The following is an 18,555-nucleotide window of genomic DNA, read 5'->3' on the forward strand; positions in this document are numbered from 1 at the left end:
GGATTCAAACTCAGTGCTGAATTTTCAACTGTTTTCAAGAACGAAGAGCTAGATTTCACTGACCCTGCATCAGCTGTTTTTCCTGTCTAAAATATCCTCTACTTCTGTTCTCCATAAATGGTATTTGAGAAAAAATCTTCAGAGACCAAACTTGTGCGATGTGGTGAACAAACTGGAGGGGAAGAGAAACATCTCTGCCCATCTACAGTGTATGACTTAGGATGACATCAAAGCTGGAAGTATCTCGTGGCATCAGCCCAGAACGTGGTGTCCTGGTGATGCTGAAACCCTCAGAATGGCCTTATCCTGAAACACTTCTTCCCTCTCACCCTCGCCACATTCATGTGAAATAAATTTTAATACACATCCATTTTTCTACCCAGAAACCAGGGCCCCCAACGTGAAGTCAGCCCCGTGGGAGGCACCATGGGAATGGTCTGTCTTAAATGTCTCACACTTTACTACTTCATGTCTCTCACTCACTGGATCCCTCTTGTCACACTGCATTTAGAAAAGGGGACCTTTCAGTTTGCCCCACCAGTTTCTTCAAAACTGAAAGCCCCTTGGGTTGAACAAATTTGAGATCTCTGCAACTGAAGAGATGTCCTTTTCCCTTGTTATGTGGCTTTTTACTTTATTCATTGCTCAAACACCAGGTCTCTGCCATGTTCCTTTCACTGTTCTAGGTTCTTATTTTTTCCACATACACACACAAAATGCCTGCCAATCTTAACAACATACCAGTTTTTATTATAATGTTAAATGTCATCATTCCATTGTACAGTGAGTCACTGTCAGGCTTAACACTGAGCTGCTCTTTCGTTTCATGGATATTCCTTCTTTATATATTTTAAGGTAATATTAGCCAGACAGGCCCCTGACCAGGCCCTTTCAGGACAAATTTCTTTTTTAAAAAATGCATACATACAAATGGGAGGCAGGAAGTAGTGAAAGAATTGTACCTGTGTCTGGTGATGGAATTTTGAAAAGGCAACATTGTCAAATCGGAATGCATGTGGGAGAATGGAGACCCAGCAGGCGAGAGAGTCTGTTTTAAGGAAGGACTGAAGAAACTTAAAAGGTGAGCAGCAGAAGTCATGATAGATATAATACCAAGTTGGTTATCCCAAAAGACGTTCTTTAAATCAGAAAGATGCCTAATTACCATAGGGTAGATGCTTAAGGAATGACTCTGCTTAACCAGAGAGTAAGCTGCAGGAGAGTGCAAGTGCCTCCCCTTTGCTGCAAGTGTTAAAACCTGGGCAAACTTTATTCAGTGCCTAGACACCTCCTGAGTGATGCTGCCTGGAAGGAGTTATATGGATGTAGTTGAAGAAACTCTCTTCAAAGATAGACATTGAACTAGATGATATCTAAATTACCCTTCAATCGTAAGATTCTAAATATCCATGCAATTATTCAGTCTTCCAAAAACACAGAACTTCGATTTGCAAACTGTTGGCTAGAAGCTTGTATTTCCAGGAATACTGACATGGGACTGAGCTTTCTGCATCAACCAAAGCAGCTCTTTTATGTATTTTGCTGTATATCAGCTGAAAAGAGTCTCCACTAGATTATCAAAGTTTTAATTGACTATAGAATATTAGCTTAGAACAAAGTTGACTTAAACTTCATCCCTAAGGCATTTTTGTCATGTTACATTTTCTTTTTTTTTTTTTTTTTTTGAGACGGAGTCTCGCTCTGTCGCCCGGGGTGGAGTGCAGTGGCGCAATCTCGGCTCACTGCAAGCTCCGCCTGCCGGGTTCACGCCATTCTCCTGCCTCAGCCTCTCCGAGTAGCTGGGACTACAGGCGCCCGCCACCACGCCCGGCTAATTTTTTGTATTTTTTAGTAGAGACGGGGTTTCACCGTGGTCTCGATCTCCTGACCTTGTGATCCACCCGCCTCGGCCTCCCAAAGTGCTGGGATTACAAGCGTGAGCCACCGCGCCCGGCCTGTCATGTTACATTTTCAAATCTTTTTATACCAATTGCTGGAAACATTTAGGCTTCTCAACAACTCCAGATTATCTGCAGGACTGTCCTGCAGAGAGTCTTACAAGATGGCATGTAAGTGTATTCATGATCTGATTCCTGCCAGTCTCCTCTACCCCAAACTTGACCCTGAGCTTCAGCCATAGTGGACTTCTTACAATGTTGGGAAGACACCAGGTTTCCGCAGTTCTCTGGGTCTGTATTCATGCGTCTTCTATGTGCAGATGTCAGATGTGTCTTAAATACTGGAATGAGTCATTTCCTCCTCTCTAAGCACACAGTATCCTGTACTACCTCCGTTTTGACACTTAATCCACTGCATGTAATTGTTTATTGTCTATCTGGCACTGCAGTGAGCATTGTTGCTATCTTTGCATTCTTAGGATGAAACCCTGCCTGGCATGGTGTTTCTTGGAAGAAGGGGAGGTAGGGAAGGAGAAGTAAAATATTTTTTGGCATGGCCTTATGGTGTGAGCACTCCCAGATTCCAAATGGCAAACCCTTATTGAAGAACAGCTGAAACACTTACCCCAGTTCAGTGTTTCCTGTTCTTTCTCATAAGAATTTCCTGGTCCCCAAAGGTCTGGAGCGGAGCCTACATTTTAATAAGCGACCACCAAAATTCTTATGGATCAGACAACTTTGAGAAACCTAGTCCAATTTATTTCTACACCTAACTTAAAATTCAGTTCTATATTTTTATTTCTACTTATTTTCTAGTACAGGCAAATATTTTACTGCTTAACACGGCTGTTACACAAGATTATGCATGATTAATTTAATGTTCATTTATAGTTGTTTAATGGATATGAATTTACACAAAAATGTGGGAATTATTTAAGTATGTAATACAACATTCACAACTAAAAAGGTTATGAGAGGAAAGCAGTGGTTTTTGTTGTTGTTGTTGCTTTAGTGTATTAGACTTCACCCAGAGAAAAGAGATAAGTGGTGGTGGAGTATCTGGAGATTCCTGGTGAAGAATCAATGAAAAAAGCTGCTTGTGCCTTGAAGAGAATGGAATGCTTTCATATTGAAAAGATTGCTTATTTCACAGCACCCCCACCTTACCATAACAACCACACCCATTATCACCATCAGCTTGCCAGAATTTGCTCAAAAATGCCTTTTGAATATGTATTCAACACTGTTTACCTTCCGGAAGTTTTACCATGAGTCATTCCTTTGAGTTCAAAAGCACCTTATCTAAAAATCTTTTTTTTTTTTTTAAGATACAAATCAGAGAAGGCAACCACCAGCTTTTGTCAGCTATTAACATCTTAGTAAAATTTAACTCATATGGTTCTGACAGGGCTAGTCACAGGCTCATAAAGGTAGCTGTGTTTATAGAGAGCGGAAGGCCACAGCTGGAGCACGTGATAGTGCTTGGGGAGAGGACTACCACCTGACCAACTGGGTGAATTATTGTGTAGCTATTTCCACTAGGCCTGTGGCAAAGAAAGGAGTACAATGAAATTCAAGACAAAATCTAGTCTCTCACAATATGCAGTGGCAGTGAAAATAAATCAATGTGTGTGCCACACGTACTCACTTCTGTATAGGGTACTTGACACCAGTCCTGGCCTACAGTTAGGCCTGGGTTGGAATTTTTATAGCTCTGATACTTATTAGATGTCTGTGTGACCTTGAGAAACTAAGCTTCTTTAAATCTCATTTTCTCCCTGGTGAAATGAAGGCAATGACAGTAATTAGTCCATAAGCTTTTCATGGGTTTCAAAAGGGATGATGCAAATAAAGTAGTAGGCATGGTGCCTGGCAGAAAATAGGCACTCAGTAAACTTTAGTTATTGTTGTATTCAGCAGCATGCAGAGTCACATGAGTGCTTCAGATATTCCGTAGGTGAAGATTGTGTATGTGAGTGTGAGCACCTGTGAGTGTGGTGGGGGGCTGAGAAGGTAGATGTAGTCAGAAAAACCTAGGCAAAGCTGACTTGGTTGGAACCTTCCTACCTAGAGGAAAGCCGGAGAGGCTGCGGAGGGGGCAGGCGTGGAGGGGGCTCCAGCGTGAGAGGAAAAAGTGAGAGCAGAGGAAAAGATCCCAGAAAAATAGTAATATGTTGACCACTTGGTTAAAGCAAAGGAGGGGTGGGGCACAAAAAGTGATGAGAATGAGAAGGTAAGATGGAGCCAAATCAGTGTTTGTATCAGGTGGTATTTCGGCTGCTAGTAACAAAATACCTAACTGGGTTCAAACCACAGAGACATTTACAATTCCCAGACAAGGACATCTGGGACTTCCAGGGCCCAAGGTTAGTTTGGTGGCTCAACAGCATCACCAAGGACTGAGGCTGTTTCCATCCTTCTCACACTATTCTTCTATTGGCTTCCGTCCTTGTGGTTGCAAAGGATGGTCACAGCTCCTGGCATCACTTCCTCATGCAACACTGTTTGACTACTGGAAAATACTACCAAAGTAGCCTGTAAATAAGACAAAACTGAATTCATTGCTTACCACAGTAATGGAACCACTACCTTGACAGAGGCATAGTAAATCTAGATAGGGAGCACAAATGAATAATACTTATGATATATTTCTTTTTTTTTTTCTTTTTTTTTTTTTGAGACAGAGTCTCACTCTGTCTCCCAGGCTGGAGTGCAGTGGCGTGATCTCGGCTCACTGCAACCTCCGCTCCCAGGTTCACGCCATTCTCCTGCCTCAGCCTCCTGAGTAGCTGGAACTACAGGTGCCTGCCACCATGCCCGGTAATTTTTTTTGTACTTTTAGTAGAGACGGGGTTTCACTGTGTTAGCCAGGATGGTCTCGATCTCCTGACCTCGTGATCTGCCTGCCTCGGCCTCCCAAAGTGCTAGGATTACAGGCGTGAGCTGTAATATATCATAAGCGTGATATATTACATAAGCTGTAATATATCATAAGCGCATGGCCACTTATGATATATTTACTTTGGTTAAGGAGAATCTTTCCATGTAAGAGTCTAATAAGGATTGGAGAAAGTTTATGACTTTGTAATTTTAAAGTGGTAGAAACAACAAGGGGAGAATTACTAAGTGAATTTTGAAGAGATAACAGTAAGTAGGTAAAAATAATAGGCTTTTTTCCTCAAGTTTTTTAAGATATGTATAAAATTGAAAACAAAAATTATAAAATTACAAGATGCTGATAAAAAAATCAAAGAAAACCTTCAAAATGGAAATACACTGAGTTCATTAGAGCGCAGCTGATTGGAAGACTTACTGTAACTAAGATGTCAATTCTCGAATTGGCTGTCTAGATTTAATGCAATCCCAATCAAAACCCTGGCAAGTTTTCCTTGTAGATATAGACAAACTGATTCTAAAATCTATGTATTGTAGAAAGAATAAAGAACTAGAATAGCCAAAATGTTTTTCAAAGTCCAACAAAGTTGGAAGGTTCACATTAGCCAGTTTTAAAATTTACTCCAAACCTATAGTAAAAAATGTGGTATTGATGAAAGGATGGAGACATAAATTTGTGGAACAGAGCAGAAGGTCCAGAAATAGATTATCAAATGGTCAATCGAGAAATGTACAAAGATATTTCAAAGGTGAATAACTTTTCAGCAAATTAGTAGTAGACAATTGGAGATCCATTCGCAGAAAAAAGGAATTTGACCTCTACCTCATACCTTATACAAAAATTAACTCAAAATGGACCATGGATTTATAAAATCTAAATTACTAAGTATAAAATCTTTAGATAAAAGCATAGAACAATATTTTTGTGACCTAGGGTTACGCAAAGACTTCACAGAGATGACACCAAAAGCATAAACCAGAATGGAAAAAAAAAGATAGATTAGACCACATCACAATTACAATTTTTTCCTTTGTAAAAGGCAGTGTTAAGAAAATGAAAGAACAAACAATTGTCTGAAAGAAAATGTGTTCAAATCACATATCTATCAGACAATTTGTATACAGAATATATACAAATCTCTCCAAGTTTAATAACAAATTTTAAAATGTGCAAAACATTGAACAAACATACCAGACAACGTATATAGATGACAAGCATATGAAAAGAGTCTCAGTATCATTAGTCAGTAGGAAAATGCAAATTAAAGCCCCAATGAGATACCACTACACATCTATTTGAGTAGGAAAAAAGAAACCTAAAACCTGATAACATCAAGTGTTTAAGAAAATGTAGGGGCCGGGCGCGATGGCTCACGCCTGTAATCCCAGCACTTTGGGAGGCCCAGGCGGGCGGATCACAATGTCAGGAGATCATGACCATCCTGGCTAACACGTGAAACCCCGTCTCTATTGAAAATACAAAAAATTAGCCAGGCGTGGTGGCAGGCGCCTGTAGTCCCAGCTACTCAGGAGGCTGAGGCAGGAGAATGGCGTGAACCTGGGAGGTGGAGCTTGCAGTGAGCCGAGATTGCGCCAGTGCACTCCAGCCTGGGTGACAGAGCGAGACTCTGTCTCAAAAAAAAAAGAGAGAATGTGGAGCAACTAGAACTCTTCTATATTCCTAGTGGAAATCCAAAAATGATACAGCTACTCTGGAAAACAGTTTCAGATAAAGTTACTGTATGACCCAGCAATCCCACTCCAAGTTACCTTACAGAAATAAATACTTATGTTCACACAAAAACTTGTATACAAATATTTAGCTACATCACTCACAATCACCAGTCTGGAAATAACACAAATGTTCTTCAACAGACAAATGGATAAACACACTGTAGTACATCTATCCAATGGAATAGCAGTTAGCAATAACAATACTTTTTATGGGTTGAATTGTGCCCCCCCATACAAAGGTATGTTGAAGTCCCCACCCCCAGTCCCTCACAATGTGATCTCATTTAGAAATAGGGCTATTGAAAATGTAATTAGTTAAGAAGAGGTCATACTGGAATAGGGTGGCTTCCTAATTCAATATGACTGGTGTCCATATAAAAGGAGCCATAAGAAAATAGACACATAGGAAGAATGCCATGTGGCAAAGAAAACAGATTTTAGTTATGCAACTGCCAGTCAAGGAACACAAATGGTTTCTGGCAAACCACCAGAAGCCAGGAAGAATCAAGAAAAGATGTCACTATAGGTTTTAGAGAGAGCACAGCCCAGCAGGCACCTTAATTTCAGACTTGCGGTCACCAGACCCCTGAGAAAATGAATTTGTGTTGTTTTAAGCCACCCAACCTTTGATAGTTTGTTACAGCAGCCCTAGGAAACTGATACACTAATGCTACATAAAATAACCTAATGCATCAAAACACATTATGTTAAGTGGAGGAAGTATTAAGAATTGTGAAGTGTCTGAGGCTTTATCTTGCTTCAAAGTTAACAATTTTGCCTACCACAGTGTCATAGATGCTGACAGAAAACAAGAGACTCCTGGGTCAGAGACAAAGAACTTAATTACTCACAGCACAGCAGCCAGCATGTGCTTCATGATTCAGTCAGTTCCTCTAGCCCCGAACCCACGGGCACAATGCAGTGGCAGACTCAGATGAACACCTTGTACACTGAGTTTTTGTCATAGCTGAGGAACTCTACCTTAGAAAACCCACAGCCAGCCAGGCACGGTGGCTCACACCCGTAATCCCAGCACTTTGGGAGGCCGAGACGGGTGGATCACGAGGTCAGGAGATCCAGATCATCCTGGCTAACACGGTGAAACCTCGTCTCTACTAAAAATACAAAAAATTAGCCTGGCGTGGTGGCTGGCGCCTGTAGTCCCAGCTACTCGGGAGGCTGAGGCAGGAGAATGGCGTGAACCCGGGAGGCAGAGGTTGCAGCGAGCCAAGATGGCACCACTGCACTCCAGCCTGGGCGACAGGGCGAGACTCCAACTCAAAACAACAAAAAAAGAAAACCCACAGCCTTGGCCAGCCAGGCACGGTGGCTCATGCTTGTAATCCCAGCATTTTGAGAGGCTGAAGCGAGTGATGCACCTGAGGTCAGGAATTTGAGACTGACCTGGCCAACATGGTGATACCCTATCTCTACTAAAAATGCAAAAACAATTAGCCAGGTGTGGTGGCAGGTGCCTGAAATCTCAGCTACTCAGGAGGCTGAGGCAGGAAAATCACTTGAAGCTGGGAGGCGGTGGTAGCAGTGAGTTGAGTTGGCACACTGCACTCTAGCTTGGGCGACAGAGCAAGACTCCATCTCAGAAAAAAAAAAAAAGGAAAAAGAAAAAGAAACCTCCACCCCCTCCCCCGCCCTGCCTCAACCTTGTAAAAGGAGCTCCAGCAATTATGCCCAATATTTGCCTCAAAAGAAGACAGTACCTCTATCTTAACAAACATCCTTGAAACTACCATCGAAAATGGCCTCAAAAGGACAGCCCAGAACAAAAGCTACCACAAGATGTGTGGAAACACGATGAAGAGTTGACCTAAACAGAAGTCGCTCTTGAAAGATTACTTAGTATAAGATTCCATTTTTATGACATTCTGGAAAAGGCAAAGCTATTGTGACAGGTTACATGGGCAAATGATTCTCAGGAGTTGTGGTGGGGTTAAACGTCAAAGAGAAAGGATGAAGGAATTTTGGAGTGTGATGGAACTATTCTTTTATTTGGTTGCGGTGGTGGTTCTATCAATCTATACATGTGTTAAAACTCAGAAATGTACATCAAAATTAAAGCTAGTTTTACTGTATATAAATTTAAATGTTAAGAAATTAATAAAAACCAAATACTAATAGATAAAGAATATTGTTTTAAAAAGAAGACATTGAATCTGAAAGGGTTTCAATTACAGTTCTAATCATTCTTTCTTTTTCTGGTTCACTAATAGTTTCTAAAATGCTGCTTTCATTTAAGGGATCAGTGGTCACAGACAGCCTGGTATAAATCATTTACACGGGCCCAGGAAAGTTCATGTATACATATCCACAGGAAACACACACAATACGTCTTTGAGAATTAGAAGACAAACATTAGCATTTTAATGTCTGATTCTGACATTTGCTCAATTTAAGAGGAATGAGTCTTCAGGGAAAATGGTTCTCCAATTGTACCAAATTCCAATTAATTTCAAGCAACCAACTATACAATCTATTTCTTTAGAAAATAAAGTTTTAACCTGACCTCCTTGGCTGAATCAGAAGACCAGACTTTTCCTGCCAATATGTAGGCATTTTTCATTTTAAAAATGAAATGGAATGCTATATTATACCTGACCTCTTTTTCCATCACAATCCAGGTCATCTGCGCTGAAACCCTGTTTTTTCCTCCTTCAATTTTAATTTATTTTCCAATATTCTTTTCTTGTAAAGAACATTTTAACTTTAAACTCTCAGAGTATGTCCTAAGGCATAGCTGATACTTTGGGGAACCAGCATAGAAGGTGGTTAATTAATTTCATAACAAATGTTTTTGACCTCCTATTACCAAAGCTTTTTGCATGGAGTAGATACTATGTGTAAAATGAGCCACTTAGGTCGTAAATATAGTAGCTAAAAAAAGGATAGAATGTTGCTGTGTTTAATTTAGCACATAGGTCCAGCTTCTCATCTATGACTTGTTTTACGACTATAACAATTAGAGCAATTTCCTCAGGTTTTTCAGCTCTTAAAAAAAGGTAGTAGAGAAAAGTTAATTATACTACTGCACATAGAAAGTCACCTGAAAACACTAAGTTAATTGTTCTTGCTTCCAGATGTTTCTCCTCAAATCTTCTGACACTTTTATTTTCCTTTGGGTTCTGGAGGCCAGTTTCCTTGAGTCATTCCAATCTATCCTCCCCACAACTGTGCCACATGCAGCCCTGACAGGAAAGAGACATCCCAGAGTCACACTTTCTTTCTTTCTTTCCTTTTTTTTTTTTGAGACAGAATCTCGCTGTGTCACCCAGGCTGGAGTGCAGTGGTGCGATCTGGGCTCACTGCAAGCTCTGCCTCCTGGGTTCACACCATTCTCCCACCTCAGCCTCTCAAGTAGCTGGGACTACAGGCACCCATCACCAAGCCCGGCTCATTTTTTGTATTTTTTTTTAGTAGAGACGGGGTTTCACAGTGTTAGCCAGGATGGTCTCAATCTCCTGACCTTGTGCCACCCGCCTCAGCCTCCCAAAGTGCTGGGATTGCACCCGGCAGAGGCACACTTTCTATCACCTGCTTGCAACCTTAAGCTGTCTGGCATAATTTTATTTTCTTTTGTCATTCCAATTTTGTTTATTTATAATATCTGTATATTAATCCCTGCATTTTTATTATTCAAAACAGCCAAACAATTTTGGCCAAAGCCATTGTGAGTACAATTACAAACAAAATATTTAAGAAGCAGAATTGCTCTTATGACCAACTGTGACTAGGCTCCATTTTAATGATGAAAAAGTTTGGTCGCTCAGTTATCCGAAGACACTCAGAGAAATAATGAAAATGGAATGCCAGGTCTAAGACTTTGCTTTCTAGCTCACTGCTTATTAAGGGAAAGACTGGAGCAAACCATTTTGGCAGTAAAGTAGAATACCTCTTTAGAAATCAAAATTGAAAAAGTGCAAATTCCTAGCAAAAATCTCCAGTCAGAAGCCACAGCTTCTTCTCTTAGGTAAGTATCATTTAATCTGAACCCTGGAAGAACAAATGACTGCTGTTATCAAACAGAGTTTGAAGCAATCTCCTGGTCTGCCTCTTTAACATTTGTCAGGACTTGGCAGCTCTATCCTATTCAAGTACAGCCTTTTGGCCATCACTGTCAGTCTGCTCCACCATCTTTTCTCCCCCTTACCTGCATCCTAAATCACAGACTTTCTTTTTGCCTTCTTATAGTTTTTCAATGTTATTCCCTGAAAGTACCTTTCTCCAGTTGGCCCAGTGTATTTTAAAAGGGATTTTATGACTCCCATCTTTCCCAGTGAACCATTGCTGCTTCTATTCCAATAGAGATAAACATTACTTTTTTAATTTAGCTACTAAGAGTTTTCAAGTTACACTCCAATCAAATTTTATTTTAGTTGATCTCATGTCATATGAAATCAAGATGGTTGCCAGAGTTGAGTATGCACATTAACATGCAAGCTATTTAAAGAACACCCAGGTTCTTCCTCCAACTAGGTGCTTAATACATACCTGTTGAATGAATGAATGAATGAATCACAACTAGCCTCTACTATCATATGGGAAACATATGATATACTAAACATAATTTACAATTCATTCCTTAGGAACTTGAGTTTGGATATAGCCTGAAGTGAGTGATGGGGCCTACAGTGTAATAAATTGAATTTTCTAGCAGATGGGAATCCTCTGTGAAAGAAGGCAATGGTGGGTGTCCAAAGGCCTGCTTATCAAACATTAGAAGAAAGAATGAAATGAGACAGAGAAATGCTGGACAAAATTAACAGCAGTCTGGGAATTATGGAATGAAGTACAGAATCCAGTCAAAAAGAAAGCATAAAAATGGATAACAAGTTCAAAATATAGAGTGTTTACCTAAAGATCAGAATGGCAACTGGTAGCTTATGAGCAGCTGAAAAGCCCAGAACACCAGGGACTTCTACTGTGAAGTGAATGTACAACTAAGAAAACAATTATCAGCTTGTAGAAGTCACCAAAAGGCATCAGCAGCAGGGTGGGAGACACTAGATGGGCTGTTGGACTCTGAAAGATGCCCTTAACTTCTGTTAGTGCCCCTCTCACTTCACATATCCCCACCCAAACACACATACACACACACGCAGCAAGAGTCCTAGATGGAAAAGGATATGCTGTACAATGTTTATATCTACAGAGGAATGCTAAATATAGCGTTTATATTTTATTGGGCAAAGAAAGTAGTAATCACGCCCCAAGTCACTTGATAGGATTGGAAAATGATGAACTGAGAAAGAATACTTGAATTAAAGAGGTTGAACTTAAATTACTTCTTGATATTTGGCCCAGTTACGAGGGTCCCCATTATTTCACAGTGGAAGTTACCAAGACATTTTAACTTCAGAGTTAAAAAAAGCAGACCTGAATCTCTATTCTGATACTTGAGATACTTGCTGATACTTGAGAAAATAATCTATAGAATTCTCATGATTCTCAGGCCAAACCCGAGCAAAGAAGCACTAGAGACATTTTAAATAAAGGGAATGAGAAACTATAGAGGAAGTAATGCCTTCATCAGACTTTAGGAAGAAACCAGGTCAAACAGGAAAAATGATATGGTCTAGGCGTTAACTAGCTTATAGTTATTTACATGTTAAGTTTAAGAATTGCTAATGATCCAGTCAACTAGTTGTTTTAGCAACATTTACCCCACAGGACCAGACTGAAAACACACTATTTTATATTCTAAGGTGTGAAAAAGAGAGAGCACAAGCTACATCTCTTTAGATATATTTATAAATATAAGTGAGATGCCTGTGTAAACATACTAACTGTACTTGCTAAATATTCAGACAGTAGTAAAGATGAGAAGGCAGTCAAGTGTGCATTAAGACTTCTTTTTAAATATAGTATCCTTTGAAATGTCTTCTAAATTGTTCAGTTTGAACAACAATTTCCTTAGCTCAGTAAATCTGTTCTACTCTCACATTCAACAGTAATTGGGAGAAGCTGCTTAATGAGGAACTACTCTCCCCTTGTCTTTTCTCACTTCCTTTCCCTTCCTCTCTACTCCTATCTCCCAATCTTTTTTTCTCCCCTCCTCTTTTGTTTTCTCCCCTCCTTTCCTCTCTCTTGTCTCTTCTCTCATCCTCCCGTCTCATTTTATACTGACCTTAATTAGGAGCAGAACAAACACACCTTGCAAGGAATGAAAAAGATGCTTTTATTTATTAATTCAGTGAATAACTATAGAGATTTACCAAGTTCCAAGATTGAAGCTACGCACTTTTGATTATGGAGCAAATAAGACAAATATGGTTGCTACCCTTAGAGTGTGTACAGTTTGTAGGAAGACAGATAGCCAAGAGGCAATAACAAAATGCATGTCATGGTAGGTATGTTGATAGGACAAACCATTAAGGAATCTCAGAGAATTTTCCTAGTTCATGCTATTTCTCTCTAAGCACATAAGAACATAATCTTACTGAATTTCTTGAAAGAGTCTGAGTATGACAGGAACAATTAGATTTTAATGGATTCCAAACTGATAATTTGACAAATTTTTCCTGCCTGTTCATTTTCTTTCAGCTTTAACTGTAGTTGTTATGAAATCAAACAAGGTGAATTAAGGATTTTTGAGTGGTATTTATACAATTCTGAAAGAATCACATGTTATTTTTAAAAATTATGCATAAGAATGGAATTTTCTGCTATTTCTTTTTCTTTTTTTTTTTTTTAAGGCCCAGACTTTCTTGCTCTAATCATTATACTGGGCTCTGGGAACAAATGGTGGATAAATTATGCAGAGTCCTTGCTCTTGTGGGCATTTGATAAAGCAAGTAGAGTTAAATTTAGTTACCTTCAGTAAATAAGTTACTAAATATATCAAAAGAGTGAAAGATATTTTAGTTTCAGTTTTACAGAAGCAGAGACTGAGACAAAGCTTTGGATGCTTGCAGTTTATCCTAAGAAGCAGGAGTGAGGGAACAGAGAAGGTGAAGTGGAAATCATCATTCATGTGCTTGAAAAGTACAGATTCCCCCTAGAACTGCCCCCTTGAATGAAGAAATGGTAGAATTTATCCATCCACTCCCATTGGTTGAGGGCTGCTCACTGGGGCATAAACTCTTCCAGATTCCCGCACTGTGCCGGCATGTGAGCCACAAAAGCTCCTTCTGTGTCTAAGGACCCAGGACAGAATGAAGAAAGATACTCTGCTGGGGCTTGGGGCCTGACACTAAGATGAGTGTGAGCAAAGGAAACTGTCCACCACAGCTGCACTGAAACAGAAGTGCAGAGGTTGAAGGGATGTTTCAGAGACCAAAGGCATGGATTACAAATGGCATTTTGAGTCTGTTTTTCCTGATGATGAGCAAAAGTTTCCTGATGATGAGCAAAAGCATCAGGATTCGAATCTCCAAGAGAGAAAAAAAATAAGCAGACAGAAATCTATTTCTATTCAACTTTCTTATAAAATTGGTCTGAGGATGAGATCCAGTCCCCAAATAATTTATCTTGATTCATTTTATCCAGCTTAGGAAATACCCTGGAGACATCCAAATCAAATATTTTGGTCCTCATGGCTTTCTTTTCATTCTGCATAAGCCCCGTGGTCCCATGGCCTTATGTTGTTTGAAGAAGAATTGATACTATGATGAAGGAAATAGGCAGGAAGCTATAGACAGAACAAACAGATTGATCCCAATAGGCTTTGCCAAAGGAACATGCAGGAACTATTTTTATATGTAAGAGTTAAGCTGTTATTTGTATTTGAATAGTGAGTTCCAACCCATCAACAGCACAGTATAATGCTGTTTTTTCCTGAATAATGCAAATGGGTTTACTTTTATCATTCAACACCTTACCCTGGATATATTCTGGTCAGTAGCAAGCGTTTGTAATTAAATCATATAAATAAGGTTGGTAGTCTGTGCCTCTGGGACCAAGTTTAAAAGTGCCTATGTGAGGGCTGGGCATGATGGCTCCCGCCTATAATTCCTACTTTTGGAGGCTGAGGCAGGAGGATCACTTGAGGTCAGGAGTTTGAGACCAGCCTGGGCTCCACAGCCAGATCCCATCTCTACAAAAAAATTAAAAATAATTAGCCAGGCATATGGGACAGGCCTGCAATCCTAGCTACTCAGGAGGCTGAGGTGGCAGGATCTCTTGAGCCCAGGAGACTTTGAATGATCACACTGTTGCACTCCAGCCTGGTGACAGAGCAAGTGTCTCAAAAAAAAAAAAAAAAAAAAAAAAAAAAAAAAAAAAAGGCCAGGTGCGGTGACTCACATCTGTAATCCCAGCACTCTTGGAGGCCGAGGTGGGTGGATCACAAGGTCAGAGAACGAGACCATCCTGACAAACATGGTAAAACCCCATCTCTACTAAAATACAAAACATTAGCCAGGCGTGGTGGTGCATGCCTATAGTCCCAGCTACTCAGGAGGCTGAAGCAGGGGAATCGCTTGAACCTGGGAGGTGGAGGTTGCAGTGAGCTGTGATCGCCACTGCACTCCAGCCTGGGGACAGAGCAAGACTCTGTTTCAAAAAAAAAAAAAAAAAAAAAGAAAGAAGTGCCTGTGTGACTAAAATATTTCACAATAATATTTGCCGTTTGCTTTTTGTGGAAAAGCGTTAAAATTGGCAAAATAAGGTGAAAGCTATTTAGGAGTCTCTTGTATTATTCTTCCAACTTTTTTGTAAGTTTAAGAGTTTTTTTATTCCAAAATGAAATTTTAGCTAACATTGCATGATACATGACTATATAAGACATATATATAAGACATATATATAAGACATATATTGATGAGAAATGGTCAAAAGTATAAATAAAATAAATAAAATTTTTAAAATCAAGATATACTGTTACCCAAAAGAGATAAGGTGGTTTTCCTATAACCTTCTAGACTTTTTCCTCTTGGAAACAAGTTATATACATGTACATATAAATAACATTATAAAATAGACATATATTATATGTGCCAGTCTTTCTATAAGGTGCTTTTTGTCTCAAAAATATTCATGATCTCTTCTCTCTGTTAACAAATATGTTAATGTATTCCTTCCTAATAAATGCCTAGTATTAAATCTTTTGGCATATACTTGTAAATGTTTTAATACCTTATTGTTATTTATATATTTGGTCTAACAAATGACCAAATGTTATAATTTGGTTTCCAATTTTTATCTATTTTAAATATAATTATATTCCTCTGATATATGATGTAATTTTAATTATGTTATAATTATTACTGTAGGAAACATCTTTGTACATACAACCAGGCCCTCCTGTGGGCATATTTTGATGACATAATTTCCTCTGAGTAGCTATGTCAAAAGTTATGCACTTTCAAAATTCAGGTTTTTGATATTTTGCCTTCAGCCAATATGGAGTTACAAGTATTGATTGTATCCTCCTGCCTAAAGCAATTGAAAACAATAAATAAAACATATAAAACAACCATTTATTTATTTTATTTATTTATTTATTTATTTATTGAGACGGAGTCTCACTCTGTCACCCAGGCTGAAGTGTAGTGGTGTGATCTCGGCTCACTGCAACCTCTGCCTCCCAAGTTCAAGTGATCCTCCTGCCTCAGCCTTCTGAATAGCTGGGATTACTGGTGCGTACCACCATGCCTGGCTAATTTTTGTATTTTTAGTAGAGATGGGGTTTCACCACGTTGATCAGGCTGGTCTCGAACTCCTGACCTCATGATCTACCTGCCTCAGCCTCCCGAAGTGCTGGGATTACAGGCGTAAGCCACTGCACCTGGCCAAAGCAATCATTTAAAATACACTGAACAGGGGGCAATAAAGGACCGTGATCCCTGAGAAAGGACAGAAAATATTCTACATTTGCTCCTATTTATTACCTTGGAGAGTATCCAGGCCCTGGCACAGGGAGGCAAAACTCAATATTCATGAGCACTGAGTACAGTACACAAATGGTGTATTAGTCCCTTCTCACACTGCTATAACTAACTACCTGAAACTGGGTAATTTATGAAGAAAAAAAGGTTTAATTTACTCACAGTTTCACAGGCTTAACAGGAAGAATGACTAGGAAAGCTCAGGAAACTTACTATCACGGCAGAAAGTGAAGAGGAGGCAAGTATGTCTTACCATGGTGAAGCAAGAAAGAGAGAGAGGGGGAAGTGGCACACACTTTTAAACCATCAGATCTCATAAGAACTCACTACCAAGGGAACAGCAAAGGGGAAACTGCCCCCATGATGCAATCACCTCCCACCAGGTCCCTCCCTCAACAATTACAACTGAATTGTAATTAACAGTTACAATTCAAAAATTGCAATTGTTGAATTACAATTCAACATGAGATTTGGGTGGGGACCCAGACCCAAACCAAATCATTCTGCCCATGGCCCCTCCCAAATCTCATGTCCTTCTCATATTTTAAAACACAGTCATGGCTTCCCAACAGTCTTCTAAAGTCTTAACTCATTCCAGCATTAACTCAAAAGTCCAAGGCCAAAGTCTCATCTGAGACAAGGAAAGTCCCTTCCACCTGTGAGACTGTAAAATCAAAACAAGTTAGTTACTTCCAAGATACAATGAGGATACAGGTACGGGCAATGGATAAAAGCTCCCATTCCAAATAGGAGAAATTGGCAAAAACAAAGGGGCTACAGGCCCCATGCAAGTCCAAAACCCAGCAGCACTATATTAAATCTTAAGCCTCCAAAATAATCTCCTTTGACTCCATTTCTCATTGAAATCCAGGGCTCAATGATGCAAGGGGTGGGCTCCCAAGGCCTTGAGCAGCTCTGCTCCTGTGGCTTTGCAGGGAAAGCAGCCTGTGTGTCTGCTTTCACAGGCTGGTGTTGAGTACCTGTGGCTTCTCCAGGCACACAGTGAGAGCTGTCAGTGGGTCTAACATTCTGGGGTATGGAGGACGGTGGCCCTTTTCTCACAGCTCCACTGGTTAGTGCCCCAGAGGGGACTCTGTGTGGGGGCTCCAACCCCACATTTCCCCCCTGCACTGCCCTATTAGAGGTTCTCCATGAGGACTCTGACCCTGCAGCAGACTTCTGACTAGACATCTAGTCATTTTCATACATCCTCTGAAATCTAGGTGGGGGTTCCCAAACCTGAGCTCTTCCCTTCTGCACACCTGCAGGCCCAACACCACATTGAAGATGCCAAGGATTAGGGCTTTCACTCTCTGAAGCAATAGCCCAAGCTGTACCATGACCCCTTTTAGCCACAGCTGGAGCTGGAGCTTCTGGGATACAGGGTGCCATGTTCCAATGCTGCACAGAGCAGCTGGGCCCTGGGCCTGGCCCATGAAACCATTTTCCTTCTTAGGTCTCCAGGCCTGTGATGGGAGGGGCTGATGTGAAGGTTTCTGAAGTGCCTTGGAGAAATTTTTTTTTGTCTTGGCTATTAACATTTGGCTCCTCATTACTTATGCAAATTTCTTTAGCCAACTTGAATTTCTCACCAGAAAATGAGTTTTTATTTCCTACTACAAGGTCAAGCTGCAAATTTTCCAAACTTTTATGCTCTGCTTACCTTTTAAATACAAGTTCCAGTTTTAGAACTCTTTTTGTTCATGCATATGAGCACACGCTTTCAGAAACAGCCAGGTCACATCTTAAATGCTTTGCTGCTTAGAAATTTCTTCTGCAAGATACCCTAAATCATCTCTCTCAAGGTCAAAGTTCCACAGATCTCTAGGGCAGGGGCAAAATGCTATAAGTCTCTTTGCTAAAGCATGGCAAGAGTGACTTTTACTCCACTTCCCAAGACGTTTATCATATCCATCAGAGATCACCTCAGCCTGGACTTCATTGTCCATATCACTATTAGCAGTTTGGTCAAAACCATTCAACAAGTTTCTAGGAAGTTCCAAACTTTCCCACATCTTGCTGTCTTCTAAGCCCTCCAAACTGTTCCAATCTCTGCCCATTACCCAGTTCCAAAGTTGCTTCTACATTTTCAGATATCTTTGTAGCAGTGCCCCATTCCCAATACCAATTTTCTGTATTAATCCATTCTCACACTGCTATAAAGAGCTACCCGAGACTGGGTAATTGAT

This window comes from Symphalangus syndactylus, chromosome 10, assembly GCF_028878055.3.
Source record: "Symphalangus syndactylus isolate Jambi chromosome 10, NHGRI_mSymSyn1-v2.1_pri, whole genome shotgun sequence".
In the NCBI taxonomy this organism is placed as follows: domain Eukaryota; kingdom Metazoa; phylum Chordata; class Mammalia; order Primates; family Hylobatidae; genus Symphalangus; species Symphalangus syndactylus.